The sequence below is a fragment of the Rhinolophus ferrumequinum genome, chromosome X (genome assembly GCF_004115265.2).
Source record: "Rhinolophus ferrumequinum isolate MPI-CBG mRhiFer1 chromosome X, mRhiFer1_v1.p, whole genome shotgun sequence".
Lineage (NCBI taxonomy): Eukaryota > Metazoa > Chordata > Mammalia > Chiroptera > Rhinolophidae > Rhinolophus > Rhinolophus ferrumequinum.
This window is the reverse complement of record NC_046284.1, coordinates 43,957,495-43,973,761: the sequence shown is the minus strand read 5'-3', so window position 1 is coordinate 43,973,761 and position 16,267 is coordinate 43,957,495.

Sequence of the window (16,267 nt, the reverse complement as noted above, 5' to 3'; positions counted from 1 at the left end):
GACATTGGCTGTGGTAACCCAATGAAGACCGGATGGAGGGTGTGTGTCTCCAGGGAGGATTTGTGTTTGCTTCATCCAGGTGCTTTAAGGCACTGTTAACCCAGGACTACTTTGAGTGAACTGTTTAGTCCCAAAGGCAAGAGCCATGTTTTATTTGTCTATATGACACAGGCTTAGCTCAGGGACTTACAGATGCTCAACGTGGATTGAATGGATGAATGAATAAAGGTGAAGGAATGGACAAGCTTCTTTTGGAAACCCAATAACAATTGTAACCTCTGGTGGTAACAAAGAACATTGGGTGCATCAGGACAATAAAATTACTAGTATTTATTGAGCATGAATTATGTGCCAGGTATGCTAAGTGCACCCTGTATATTAACTCATTTAATTCTCACTACAACTCTTTGATGTAGGTACTATCATTGTCCTCATTTTACAGAGGAGGCACCAGGCTGAGTAACTTGGCCAAGGTCACACAGCTAGTGAATGGCAGAACTCAGAGGTGAACTCAAGTACCCTAGAGATACATCAAACCATCATCTTATATTGGAGAAGAGAAAAACAGTGACAACAACAGTTAGCAATAGAGTGAAATTTTTCAGTACTGCCAAAGGGACTGCAACAGCCACACAAGCCACACCAGGCATAGGAAGGAACTTGGTGCGGTCTTATATTGTCAGTTAACACATGTATGTAGGGTTCCCCAAAAACAATAATAGAAAAGGAGCAATTTGAAGGAAGGAACCATGGATTACAGCTCTTTGAAATGCTTAATATACACAGAGGGTTCCAAAAAATGTAGGTACATTTTAAGATAGGAAAAAAAACTGTATTAAAAGCAAAAGAATACAAAACCGTGGGTAGTATTGTGAACAGACAGACAGAAGCAGGAAATGGAAAACCTTACACCAAATAGGACACTATACACTTCAACATAACATACAGGGTAAAGAAGGAAAAAAAAAACCCTTAAAAAAAAGAGGAAAAAAAACAACTTGCTACTGCAGTGCAGAAACCAACTCCCAGCATAAATAAGGATAATTTGTGGCAAGAAAAACATAAAAGGGGAGAGAGTAAAGGTCTGAATCAGCACAAGGAAATGGAGAAAGGAAGGATGCTGAAGAAAATGGAATACTCATAATATGAAACTTTCTTTTACATAAACTTAATGGTAACCACTCAAAAAAAATCGAGAACTGAAATATATAACATAAGAAAAGAAGAAACAGAGGGAAATATCACAGAATACCACCACACTGAAATAACAGACAGCAACAAAAAGGCAAAGAAACAAAGGAGACACAGTCCTACCAGAAAACCAGCGATAGAATGATAGGAAATCCTCACATATCAATAAGCACCCTAAATGTAAATGGACTGAACTCACCAATAAAAAGACACAGAGCAGCAGATTGAATAAAAAAATCTAAACCCAACCATATGCTGCCTCGAAAAGACAAATCTCCGCTACAAGGATGAATATAGACTCAAAGTGAAAGGGTGGAAATTGACATTCAAAACAAAAGGTATTCAAAGAAAATCAGGTGTAGATATACTGATACCAGATGAAACAGACTTCAGGATAAAAAAGGTAACAAGAGACAAAGACGGACATTTCATAATGATAAAGGGGACTATACAACAAGAAGACGTAACAGTCATCAATATTGATGTCCCCAATCAGGGAGCACCAAAATATACAAAACAACTACTAACAGAACTAAAGGGAGAAATTGACCAAAACACAATTATAGTAGGGGACATAAATACATCATTGACAGCTCTGGATAGATCATCCAAACAAAAAAGAAATAAAGAAATATCAGCCCTAAATGACACATTAGATGAAATGGACATAATTGACATTTATAGAGCACTTCATCCTAGAACATCAGACTATACATTCTTTTCTAGTCTACATGGAACATTCTCAAAGATAGACCATGTATTGGTACATAAAATCAGCCTCACCAAATTGAAGAAGATTGAAATCATACCAAGCATATTCTCTGATCACCAGGCTTTGATTTAGGATATCAACGGCAAAAAGAAAGCAGGAAATCCCACAAATATGTGGAGATTAGACAGCATACTTTTAAAGAATGAGTGGGTTGGGGGCCGGCCCCGTGGCTCAGGTGGTTGGAGCTCCGTGCTCCTAACTCCGAAGGCTGCCAGTTCGATTCCCACATGGGTCAGTGGGCTCTCAACCACATGTTGCCGGTTCCACTCCCGCAAGGGATGGTGGGCTGTGCCCCCTGCAACTAACAAGGGCAACTGGACCTGGAGCTGAACTGTGCCCTCCACAACTACGATTGAAAGGACAACAACTTGACTTGGAAAAACTCCTGGAAGTAAACACTGTTGCCCAATAAAGTCCTGTTCCCCCTCCCCAATTAAAAAAAATGATAAAAATAAAGAATTACAGGGTCAAAGAAGAAATAAGAGATCAAAAGACAGATGGAAACAAATGAGAATGAAAATACATCCTACCAAAATTTTTGGAATGCGGTGAAAGCAGTTTTAAGAGGGAAATTTATATCACTGCAGGCCTATGTCAAGAAAGAAGAAAGAAGAAAAATCCCAGATAAATAACCTCACATTACAGCTTAAAGAACTAGAAAAAGAAGAACAAATGAAACCCAAAGTCAGCAAAAGAAAGGAAATCATAAAAATCAGAGCAGAACTCAATTAAATAGAGAATAAGAACACAATAGAAAAAATAAATGCACCAAAGAGCTGGTTCTTTGAAAAGATAAATAAAATCGACAAACTCTTGGCAAGACTCACTAAGATAAAAAGAGAAAAGACACAAATAAAATCAGAAATGAAAGAGGGGAAGTTACCACGGATGCCACAGAAATACAAAGGATCCTCCAATAATACTATGAAGGACTATATACCACCAAATTCAATAACTTAGACGAAATGGACAAGTTCTTAGAAACATATAGCCTTCCAAGACTGAATTACAAAGAACTGGAAAATCTAAACAGACCGATCAACAGTAAGGAAACTGAATCAGTCATCCAAAACCTCCCCAAAAGCAAAAGTCCAGGACCAGATGGCTTCATTAGTGAATTTTACCAAACATTCAAAGAGGATCTAACACCAATCCTGCTCAAACTCTTCCAAAAAATTGAAGAAGAGACAATACTCCCTAACTCATTTTATGTGGCGAACATTACCCTGATACCAACACCTGGTAGGGGTAACATGAGAAAAGGAAATTACAGACCAATATCTCTGATGAATACAAATGCAAAAATCCTAAACAATATTCTAGCAAATCGAATGCAACAATGCATTAAAAAGATTATGCATCATGACCAAGTGGGGTTCATCCCAGGGGCACAAGAATGGTACAATATGCGCAAATCGATCAATGTGATACACCACATAAACAAAATAAAGGACAAAAATCATATGAATATATCAATAGATGCAGAAAAAGCATTTGACAAGATACAACATCCATTTATGATCCAAACATTTAATAAAATGTGTACAGAAGTAAAATTCCTTAACATAGTAAAGGCCATATATGACAAACCCTCAGCTAATATCATATTAACAGTGAAAAACTGAAGCCCTTTCCTCTACATAAAATCATAATTTTATGTAGGAACATAATAGGGCTGTCCCCTATCACCTCTACTTTTCAATATAGTATTGGGAGTCCTAGCCAGAGCACTAAGGCAAGAGAAAGGAATAAAAAGCATCTGAATTGGGAATGAAGAAGTTAAATTGTCACTTTTTGCAGATGAGATGATGCTATATATATGAAAATCCTAAAGACTCCACCAAAAGGCTATAGAAACAATAAACAAACACAATAAAGTTGCTGGCTACAAAATAAATGTACAAAAGTCCATTGCATTCCTATATACTAACAATGAAACCTCAGAAAAAGAAATTAAAAAAGCAATTCCTTTTTCAAGTGCAAGAAAAAGCATAAAATACCTAGGAATAAACTTAACCAAGGATGTGAAAGACCTATATACTGAAAACTCTAAGACATTTTTAAAAAAAATTGAAGAAGACACAAAGAAATGGAAAGACATTCCATGCTCATGGATTGGAAGAATCAACATCGTTCATATGGCAATATTACCCAAAGCAATATACAGATTTAATGCAATCCCCGTCAAAATCCCAATGGCGTTTTTTCAAGAAATAGAACAAAAAATCATCAGATTTGTATGGAACCACAAAGGACCCCAAATAGCCAAAGCAATCCTAAGAAAATATAACAATACTGGAGGTTCACACTCCCTGACTTCAGCTTGTACTACAGAGCAACAATAATCAAAACAATATTGTAGTGGCAGAAAAACAGACACACAGACCAATGGAATAGAATTGAGAACCCAGAGAAAAACCCACATAAATAAGGACAGAAAATTTTCAACAAAGAAGCCAAAAACATACAATGGAGAAAAGACAGCCTCTTCAATAAATGGTTCTGGGAGAATTGGAAAGCTACGTGCAAAAGAATGAAACTGGACTGCTATCTGTCATCATATACCAAAATTAATTCAAAATGGATTAAAGACTTAAGCGTAAGACCTGAAACAAAAAACTGCATAGAAGAAAACATAGGTACTAAACTTATGGACTTTGGGTTCAAAGAGCTTTTTATGAATTTGACTTCAAAGGCAAGGAAAGTAAAAGCTATAATAAATGAATGGGACTATATCAAACTAAAAAGCTGAACAACAAAAGAAACCATCCACAAATTCAAGAGGCAACCAACCGAATAGGAGATGAATTTTTGCAAACAATGCCTCCGGTAAGGGGCTAATATCCAAAATATATAAAGAGTTCATACAACTCAACAACAGAAAAACAATCAATCCAATGAAAAAATGGGCAGAGGACCTGAATAGACATTTCTCCAAAGAGGACATACAAATGGCAAATAGACATATGAAAAATGCTCAACATCACTAATCATCAGAGAAATGCAAATAAAAACCACAATGAGATATCACCTCACACCAGTTAGAATGGCTGTCTTCAACAAGACAAATAGTAACAAGTGTTGGAGAGGCTGTGGAGAAAAAGGAACCCTCATACACTGTTGGTGGGAATGCAGACTGGTGCAGCCGCTATCGAAGGCAGTGTGGCGGTTCCTCAAAAAATTAAGAATAGAATTACCATATGACCCAGCAATCCCTGTTCTGGGTATCTACCCAAAAAATGTGGAAACATTTATACATAAAGACACGTGTGCTCCAATGTTCACTGCAGCTTTGTTTATGGTGGCCAAGACATGGAAACAACCATAGTGTCCTTCGATAGATGATCAGATAAAGAAGATGTGGTATATATACACAATGGAATACTATTCTGCCATAAGAAAAGACGAAATAGTGCCTTTTGCGACAATGTGGTTTGATTTTAAGATTATTATGCTAAGCGAAATAAGTCAGACAGAAAAAGTCTAAAACCATACAATTTCACTGATATGTGGTACATAGAACTGAAAACAACAAAGGAACAAGACAAACAAATGAAGAAACAAAAACCCATAGACACAGAAAATAGTTTAGTGGTTACCAGAGGGTAAGGGGGGTGGGGGGTGGGAGATGAGGGTAAAGGGGATCAAATATATGGTGATGGAAGGAGAACTGACTCTGGGTTGCGAACACACAATGTGATATATAGATGACGTATTACAGAATTGTGCACCCGTAATCTATGTAACTTTACTAACAATTGTCACCGCAATAAACTTAAAAAAATTGTAATAATATATATTGACAGCAAAAGATTAATACAAGTCATGTATATACATTTTTTTGGCATCCCCGGTATTTGCAGAAGTAACAAATGAATTTTAAAAAAAATTAAACACAGGTGCTCTAAATAAATAACTTCACATTTTGTGTGTGAGACTGAAATTGGTGATAAAGCTTTCACTTTGTTTTAAAACCTGAAAGTGCCTAGCTGTGGCTATAATACCATTGGGTATAATCACATCTTGCATTTGTCCTGGTGTATGGTACTCAGGACCTTGTCAGAATAGGAAGGAAGAAACTTGGATTCTTCCTTCATAAGCCCTGAGGCTGTCAGGAACCAAAGGCCACTGTGTTTGTCACCTGCTCCTTTGGCTGCTGCCCAGATCTAGGAGGACCTGGAGGAAGGGGGCGCTTTATTCGCATTTATTCTTGCCAAGGCCAGGAAAGAATTTGAATGAGGCCTCTCAGTAAACAATCTTAGTCTTCTCCCTGGCATTGCTGTGATGGAATGAAATTCCCAGTTTCCACCAATGTTTGTTGAATATTTACCTGGAGGTTTGCAGTTAGCCTTTGGACAGGGCTCCAGAATGCAGAGGAACGGAATTGGGAATGAGAGGAGCGCTGTGTGTGTGTACTGGGTGAGAAACGGCGGGGGTACCAACATTGCAAAGCAATGAGTGTCCGGAGGGAGAGTGTTAGAGAAAAAAAATAGCTAACTCCTCAGCACACATTCATTCCTTTTCAAGACTTCTGTTTGCTGAAACAACTTGACTGGTTGCAATCTTAGAAGCCCACTTTGGGCAGTTAGTGGCCAGGGTCCCCAATTTGGCTTTCCTGTGGGTGGGGGTTGATGATTAAGTGGATGAGGACAAGGACTTTGGTATCCTGGCATAAAGAGAGGCCCTGGGATCAGTGCTAATAAGTTCATGCCCCATCCTACTAGGGGGCATACAACAAATCCTTCCCTCCCTACCCCCTGGAAAGACCAGGATTCACTGTTAGAAAACCCCTGGGGACATCACTAGTGAGGAATTGAATGTGGGGCATGTTGGGTTTAAGGAACAGAAGGACCATTTAGGCTGAGGCTGTCTGGGCTGGAAAGAGAGACATGGAAGTGAGGAGCATAGAGGTGAGAGTTGAAACTGCCCAAAGGGAGCATATAGAAAGCAAAACAGAAGAAAGGGTTTCCATAGTTATCATGGTCTGTGAGGTGGGAACAGGGCTTGGTAGTAGTATGAGCTTGAGAAGGGTTCATGTATTCATTCACACATCCATTCACATTTATTGAGCTTTATGCCAGATACTGAGTATGATGAGGAAGTTGGGGATTTAAGAGGGAGAAGGGTTAAGAGGGTTCCCCGTGTGGATTCAGAAGAAGAAGAAGGGAGGGGCTGAGCGCCTGGGCGCTCTCTTGCCAGGAGAGCACATCTGTTAACACAAAGCTGCATCTGTATCCCAGCCAGCTCTCCCCCCTTTATTCCCCCCTCTCCACCCACCCCCTCAGGAGGGGAGTGACAAGGAGGCTTCTTACACCCTGCCCTCCTCCCCCATGTTCTTTCTAGGCACTTAACTGTGGCGCCAGCAACACCCCTTCTAAGAGCTCAGGCAATCCCCAGGGGCGTTGGGGGTAGGAGTGGGGGAGGGTTGACAGTTTCAAGAAAAAGAGCCAGAGAAGGAGATGTCTGTCCATCTGTAATTAGCTGCAGCTGCTGTTGTGCGGCAGCATTGGAGTGTGAATGCATGCGTATGAACCTGTGTGCGTGGGGCCTCATTGCTATGACTCTATTTTTCACTGTATTCTGCACCAGCTTTGGCCTCGATGCTCTCCAACCTCTCCTGTCCCTGAGGATCCCAAAGGACAGAGTGTTCCACAGGCAGCACCAGCCTGAATCACTAATGCTGCTAAGCAGGAGGATAACAAATAAAGGCCTCCATATACCCTAGATGCACAAGCCCCTGCTCTCACCCTCCACCCCCATTTCCTGACTGTTTCCTACTAAGTGAAACTCCAGCACTTGACATTAGCAGCACTTCACTTCTGCACAGCCTTTTTGGCAAAGAGCTTTCACAGCTGTCATGCCACACATCTTCAGATAGTCCTGAGGGGCAGCATTGTATAAGTGAGGACCCTGAGGTCCAGGAAAACAGAGAGATTTGCACAGGGTCACCCAGCTGCTTGGTTGGCAGAGCTGCATCCAGGATGCAGGTACTCAGCCTCTTGGCCTAGTGCCTTGTCCCCAGCGGAGCACTGACAAATCCCAAGGTCTCATGGGTGTTGTAATTGAGGAATGTAGCAGCATTATGGGTACTGATGGTGAATGGTCTGGTATCTAGGAATTAGGAAAGCGTCACAAATGATGGTTATTGAAATTGGATCCTGAGAGATGGAGGGTTTTTCCAGGAGGAGCAGTGGAGGGAGGGGAAGGACATACCAGGCAAAGGGGACAGTATTTGTGTGAAAGTGCAAGTTCTGGAGGGTGGGACAATGGTGGGTGGGGTGCATTATTGGCAGCCAACAGAAGGGGAGTGGAAAAGGTGGTTGGGTCAGCTTATTCATGGCTTTGTTGGCCAATCTGAGAAAGTTGCACTTTGTTTTGTGAGCAATAAGGAATCATCAAAGGTTTTCATTAAGGCAGAGGAATGATGGATATGGAAGGCAACTCTTAGGGCACCAGGTGGGAAGGATTGGAGGGGAGAGAGGCTAAAAGTAGGTAGACCCATTGGGAGGCCATCTCAAGGGTCCTGGTAAGAAGTGGCAAGTACTCTGGACCAGGACCATGGCAGTGAGACTGGAGAGGAGGGGACCATTCTGAAGACATGTCAACAGGTAGAAACCACAGGTCAAGGAGGGTCAAAAAAGGAAAAGGTGAAAGTGACCCTAATGCTCTAGCTTGGGTCCATGGTGAGACTGTTAACTGAGACGGGGAGCACAAGACAATTATTTGGCACAGGGATGAGTGTTGGAGACAGGTGACAAGTTCAGCTTGGACACGATTGGTTGGGGCTACGAGTGGGAATTCCAAGTGGACATATCCAACAGTACGTGGGGTGAGAAATGGGAGCACATCCCAAGTGAGAGATGGGGGCTGAGAAGATACCAGGTTTCAAGTGATATTAGTTGACCCCATGGGACTGATGGAGTGTCTGTTCTTCCACCTACTTCTCCAGGGCAAGGCCTGGGGACAGAGCCAGGAGAGCTTCAGCACGAAAAGGATGAGGTGGTAGGGGACACTGGCCCAGGTGAATAGACGCCCTTCTTCCGGTCCTTCCCAGAAACCTTTACCCGTTCCCTCAGGATTAGTGCTCCCTTTCCAGGGTTGTGCTCTGGGCAGTGAAGGCAGGTGCTCCATGGGCAGGACTCATGTCCACCCAGGGGCCACAAGCCAAAGAAAGGACAATCACTTCAGCTTTTGAGTTCTTTACTGGGGAAGAGTCTTCCAATGAAATCCAAAAATATTAACCACTGGAGACTTGGGACAGAAAGGACAAATAAAAAGACTCTACAATGGCTGCTGGAGCAGTTGGTACAAACAACTGAGTCTCCAGTGCTACGAAGCCGGGAACACATTCATGACGGCATTTTTAAAGATCCAGTCTGTGCGAACTACAGCCCATCTCCTAGGAGTCCTAAAACTTTAATTAGACCTAGCAGGTCCTGTCACCAAATCCTATAATCCCATATATCTATGGCAACAAGTTAGGCACGAGAGTTTTAGTTATACTCTGAATGTAAGAGGCTCCAAACTGCCATTTTCTTGACCAACTCCTCCCCCAGAACTATTTACTCAGGATGGCCTTGGTCTCCCCTGAAGCCCTGAGGACATCTATTGATTTCTCTGTTAAATCCCTGGACCCACAGCAATAATGGTCCTGAACCCTTTCCACATTAAGAACTCATTTTTTCCTCCTGAATATTACAGACCCAGTTTATGTGTATGACGATATTTATAGTAGTAATAATAACAGATAATGTTTGCTGAGGGCTTAATGTAGGCAAGGCATGATTCTAAACACATTCTGTGAAATAACTCATAATTCTCCATGAATAACACTATGAATTACGTGTTATTACTATTCCCATTTTACAGATGAGGAAACAAATCACAGAGAGATTAAGTTGCTCAAGATTACTCAGCTTATAAGAGGCCTGGACCGAGTCAAAGCCTGCTGGTGTAGCTTCAGAGTGCTGTTAAACTGAGGTCTTCTATGCCACCAATTAGCTCCAAATGCTTCTAGATAAGAACTCTCTGTCCATTTGCACCTCAGACTGGTAGCATTGCTGACTTAGGTCTGCAGTCCAGATATTTAAAACTGCTAAGGGTCTTTGTGAAGCAGCCTAGGATCTGTTGACTAAACTCGGAAGGCATATACTCATGCTCCTGGAGAGAGTCAGGATGTAGGCTAGGGCTAGTTGTAGGATTCAGAGCCATGTGATTTTCCTCTGCACCTCCTGCCCCTTTTCCACAAGATGAAGTGCACTCTTTCTTAAAGTGTGGCTCGAGAAGAGCTTTTTAAACATACAGATTCCAGAGATGAACCTCAAACACAGAGGCTCTATCTCTATGGGGACAGTAGCTGGAATATGCATTTTAGCCAACTCCCTGACTGAAAGGGTTCAAGAACTGCTCTCGTTCAGTCTTTGAGAGGATGTAGGTCAGTCTTCTGATTCTAGAGGCACCATAAGCATGCCTAGCAGGGCTTCCTCCCCATCCCCCCTGCCAAGCAGAGACTCAGGGAGGGCTAGATTGCAGAGAGCACGCTGAGGGCATGCCTGCACAGAAAGCAGAGCTCCTGACTGCCACCACACCCCTTGAGAAAGTGAATTTTGTATCCTAAGGTGAGGGTGGGGAGGAAGAAGAGAGAGGAAGCAAAGGAAAGGCTCTTGAAGCCACAGCACCCTGGGGCTCAGACAAGGGAGTGTCCTGAGGGAGAGGGGGAGCGGTGGGGGTATTGGAGGAGGAGAGCAGCAGTGGGCCAGTAGTCACAGGGTCAGGGAGCCACAGTGGGAGTGGCCGAGGCTAGGTATTGATTCCACAGCTGCATGAGATTTACAGGAAATAGAGACACGTTTTAGGTGGGACTCCTTTTCTTTTGTTAGTGCTTCATGAGCTGCACCCTTCTGGACCCCGCCCTATCAGAAATGATCCCATCTCACCGCTATGGAATGGTTAGCAGTAGTGAAGCTTAGTCTGCTGTTGGGGAAAGCTAAGGAAAAATTTCATAAATCCTTAGAAGTGAATCTGTGTATTTAGGTAGGTGGGGGATGGAGTGGATGTGGAACTAGTGAGAGGAAGAGCTTAGGAACACTCTCATGTAGTGAGACTGGGAAGAAAAGGAGAAGAGGGCTCCCTTAAGGAAATGGTGAGTCCACGAAACCCTGGGGTGGTGTTATACCTGCAGTGAGCAGGACCATCTGCTGTTATAAGTCATTCTCAGATGACGATGCATACAGCAGAAAGTTTGGAATCTTAATCATTGCTGATTTTTGTTAAGCACTTACTTTATATTAAGCACTGTACTGGGCTTTACAGGCGTCATCTCATTTATTCTTCACAACACTATATGATAGATTCTACCATTATTGTGCCCATTTTACAGATGAGGTTCAGATCAGTTACATGACTTGCTCAAAGCCACACAGCTAACAAGTATCCGAGCCAGTATTTAAAGCCAGGTGGTCTGACTCCAAAACCCTGTCCACTAGGCCCTAGAGATGTGGGGAGCTTCACCCTTGTCTTGTGATTCTGGAAGGACAACCCCTCTTTGTACCTTACAGATCTTGGTGAACAAGGTGAGTCACTGTATCTATCATGAATACCCTCAGGTATGAGTTCAGTGTTGATCCCAGAGGAAGGAAAGGGTGGAAGTAGAGTCTCAGAGTCTAAGTCCCTGTGTGCTTCTCTCCTTTGACCTGCCCTCCTGGGCTGGAGAAATGCCAGGTTTGAGGGGTGACAGAGTATTTGATCTGCTTGATTCTTTGCACTGAGGCCTCTTAACATATTTTGAGAACCGTAGTTCAGTGGTTCACGTAACAGCCTGAGGGTGCCCTTGCAGCGAACTCTCCTATCTCCTTTCCCACTCTAGTAAATAGGATTCTTCCCCCTCCATGTTCCCCAGTTTCATTAAGTGGGTCTTCACCTTATTCCTGAAATTCCAAGTCTCCGCCTCAGTAAATTGCCTTGTACTCCATTTTAGCAAGACTAGAACCTCTTTCTGCCAGTGGAGCTTCTTGGTACTTTTGGCCCTAACCCAGGTCCTGCTTCTAGACTCCTGCTCTGAGGTTCATCTTTCTATCTACAATGATCTCATGTTCCTCTTCTCTCTTCTCCCCTCTGTCAAAAGCTTCTGTCAGGGTGGGATGCATCCAGGTGAGGTTTAACAGGTTGACCCTCCTAGAGTTTGGCATTATAGCTGATGCCAAAGCCGTTAGTCAAAGGAATTATGTACTTAAGAATTTTCAAGCCCTTAGGAGTGGATAGGGAGAGATTTGGAAGGGCCAGGGGACATTCTTAATACTCCTGGAATGTCATAAGTAGACAAAAAATTCAGGCTACTGCCAAGTCAGAACCTGGATCATTTTGGTTATAATTAGAGTCCATCACACAGGGTGATCTCCCTTCTCCTACCCAACACCCAAGGCTTTGACAAAAAAGTCTTCCAGACGTTGAGCTTCTATTATCTGAGCATCATTTTCTCAGAGCTCTTCAGAAGGAGAAGGGCTGAGATACTTCATGAGTTACCAAAGGCTATACAAACAAGCCGTAGTCAAATCAAAGCCAAATTCCTCCTGAGACTAGTTTCTTCCTAGAGTCTGAGATCGAATCCAGTCTACACCAAACACAAGGTGGTTTTCCCAGCACTGATATTAACATTGTTCTCTTCAAATCCTCCCCAGACCTGGTATTCTTCATAGAATACAAATAAGAATCTGCATATTTCTCCAATCTGAGAAATTGAAGGTAGCCAGCCTTGGTCTAACGAACATCTTATGCTTTTTCTCTGCCGAAGACAGTGTTCTTTCTGTGGTGCTGTGTGGAAATAAAAGGGGAAGACCTACTGGCCTGTCCTGTTCTTATTTATGGCTGAGGAAGTCATTATGAAAGCCCAGAAGGACACTGTTTTTAGTCTGGGTCACGGCAGGTTTTCCAAATGACTTTCTATCAATGACATTCCTCATCCTCACCTCCAAACACATTCTGGACCCTATGAATGACATTTGTCTTGGTGTTGGGGGAGGAGGGTAAGTCACAAGGCCTGGCTCTGTCATCCTGGGTTATTTTGAGGAAACTTCAGCAGTCCTGAAAAGAAGGGCTGAATGTCCTCTTCAGGGACTGAAAGGCCAGCCAGAGACAATGTCTAGTCTCTCAGGAAAGTGGTAAATAAAAGCACCAGAAATGTTCCTTTCCTGGAGAGAGCCTATAGATAGCTGCTTTGGCCTCTTCTCCCATTCAAATAGGAAGGCATTGAAAAGGGCCTCCTCATCTCATAGCATGGAGCCATTGTGGCAGCATTTCTAACTGCCTTGAGAATCAACCCAAACCACACTGCTCTTCCTTTTTACTGTGAAGGAATTTCTAGATTCTCATTTATACCCTCCTGCTTATGACATCTTTCATTGTTTCAGCAAATTGCTGCATAAAAGATGGAGAACCCAGCAGGGGCTGTGCCCACAATAGTAGCTATGGTTGCTTAATATAAGGAATTCAAATGTCAAGGATGCACTTCTCCAATTAAGTCCAACATAAGAAATCAGGTGTGCACAGCACTGACGGGCAGAAGACCCTGAAGGACAGGTGGAGTTTCTGGTATGCTGGGGGCTTGGGCAAGAACAAAGAGGCATTTTCATTTTCCCAACTAAGAAGCAGTTCTGGTGGGGGGTGGGGGGATGTCAGGAATTCTTCTGACGCCATGGGCCTGCCCACACCTGAGTCAGATATTTATGACCTTCCCCAGGCTTTGCCCTCCTCTCCCCCTCCCCAAAAGACATCATGAGCTGCAGTGAGCCCTGGTACTTACAGGTGCAGAGGATTTTAGGACACGAAAATGGATACTGCAGGCTCCTGAATGCCTGCCGAGTCAGTTGCATCAGATTAGGAAGTGATGACTGTAAGAATAAGATGTTTGGAAAATCTTGTCCAGCTCACCCCTCCTTTGTCTTTTCAGTCACATCCAAACTCAGACCACCCCTTAGGACATCTGTTCTTCCAGGCTGCCTGGTGCTTCCATGCCCATTACCGTGTGTGCTGGCAGCCACACTGCCTCTAGGAGACTGTGGACCCGCAAGGTAGTCAGGCTCCTGGGATTAGGTTGGCAAGAATGCCCGTCTTCCAAATGATCAGCCCAGAGAAACAAAGAGAGTGAGCAAACCTGAAAACAGGTCCAGGACAGAGAGCTCCAGGTCTTTAGCGTGTTCCTGGCATATTCCGAAAGTAGCATCCACAGCAGAGAAAATGTCCCAAAATAGCTCAGGCTTCCAATGCCTTGCTGAAATCTGAGAAAGAATCGCTGAATTCAAAGATCTGGATCCCTCTGGGTTTATGATCAAAGTGCAGATTTGTTGGTAGTAGGAACTCAAGCCATGAGCTTAGGAGAGACATGAGGTCATCTGGGTCACTGCCTTCTCTTTTCCAACTTGCTTAAGCTGGTGGCGATGTCAGAAAGCTCCCCTGTGCTGAGATGGGGCTGGCAAGAGGTCCTAGGTTTGCTGTTTGCATTCCTAGGACTCTGATGTACTAACAGTATGAAGTAGCAATGCTCTATTTTCTGCATTTCGAACAAGGGAACTGATACTGTGCAAAGGTTTGTTTTGTGTGTGTGTGTGTGTGTGTGTGTGTGTGTGTGTGTGTTTTAAAGATATTTCTTCATAACTGATTAAATTCCCTTTCCAGTAGATTTTTCATTTCTTTTGGTCTTTGGCATAAGTAAATGTCAGCTTCTTAAAAATCAACAGAGAAAAGCAAACAGCAGGGTCTCTGTGATTTTCTTGGGATTTGAGAAATCTCCCCTCCCTGGCTTCTGACTGGATGGTGTCTATACACTTCTGCCTGTGGTACTGGCATAAGGATGAGGTCCACTCAGGCACACTGTCTCATTTTTATATTTGCTGAGATCTTAGGACACTCTCCTTCCATCAGGTATGTTGAAAATTTTAGGATTGTATGCATAGAATGGGGGTCAGTGTGTGTGTGGAATGTTCAGCATATGTCTTTCTTGGACCAGCTTTGAGGTTTAAGAAGAAAAAGCACAGAATTTGGTTTCTAGTTCCAGCTCTGCCTATCTTTTGCTGTGTGATTTTGGGCAAGTCATATCTCTTCTCTGGACCTCAGTTTCCTCCTCTGTAAAATGAAGACAATAATCCCTATCCTAATTCTAACCCAAGGGTATATAGTGAAGATTAATGCAAATAATCACCAGAATGTTACTAAGGGAAGGGCTGGTCACTCTCAGTAAATGGTGGCATCATTCAGGGAACCCTGATTGGTAGCTACTAGAGTCCTGCATCAGCATGCCTATAGCAACCCAATGCATACCACAGTACTAGGCATTGTGGACTTCATGTCTAAGAGACAAAATTACTTCTGCTTCAAAACTGTGAGATTTTGGCCAGTTGCTTAGTGTTCCAGAGCTCAGTTTTCCCATCTGTCAAGTAGGTGTACATACTACTAATAATACAGATCTACAATCTTTTATCTGAAACCACTGGAGTTAGATATGTTTTGGAGTTCAGAACTTTTGGATTTTAGAAAATCAGTATAGTACGTATAACATATATAACACTCCTTATGGGATCTGGGGCAGTATCCTGTGATCAAACACATTAATACTTCTAGATGAGATAAATGAATAGCCTCATGCCAGTTGAGGCCCAGTTTTGCCACCGAGAGTGAGCTTGCCACAAAATTTCAGTTTTCAGAAACTTTTGGAGGTCAGAAAGGCAGATAGGGAATTGTGGACTATGAAAGAAGCTAATATAGCTGATCCTTGAACAATGCAGGAGTTAGGGGTGCCAACACCCTACACAGTTGAAAATCTGTGTATAACTTGAATCCCCCAAAACTTAACTAATAATAGCCTGCTGTTGGCTGGAAGCCTTACCAATAACGTAGTTGATTAACACATATTTTATGTTATATGTATTATATATTGTACTACAATAAAGTAAGATAGAGAAAAGAAAATGTTATTAAGAAAAGCATAAAGATGAGAAAATACATTTATATTATTTATGAAAAAATCCTCATTATAAATGGACCTGCACAGTTCAAACCTGAGTCGTTCAAAGGTCAACTGTACTTATTTAATGCTTGCCAAGTGCCAAGTATTGTTCTGAGCAGTTTCTATGCATTACCTTATTTAGTTGGACCAATAACCTTATGCGGTAGGCATTATTATTATCATCCTTATTTTACAGATGAGAAAAACTGAAGCTCAGAGAGGTTAAGTCACTTGCCCAAGGTCCCAAAACCAGTAAGAGGCAGAGCTGGCATTCTAACCTAGACAGTTCGGCTTCAGAATCTATGTTC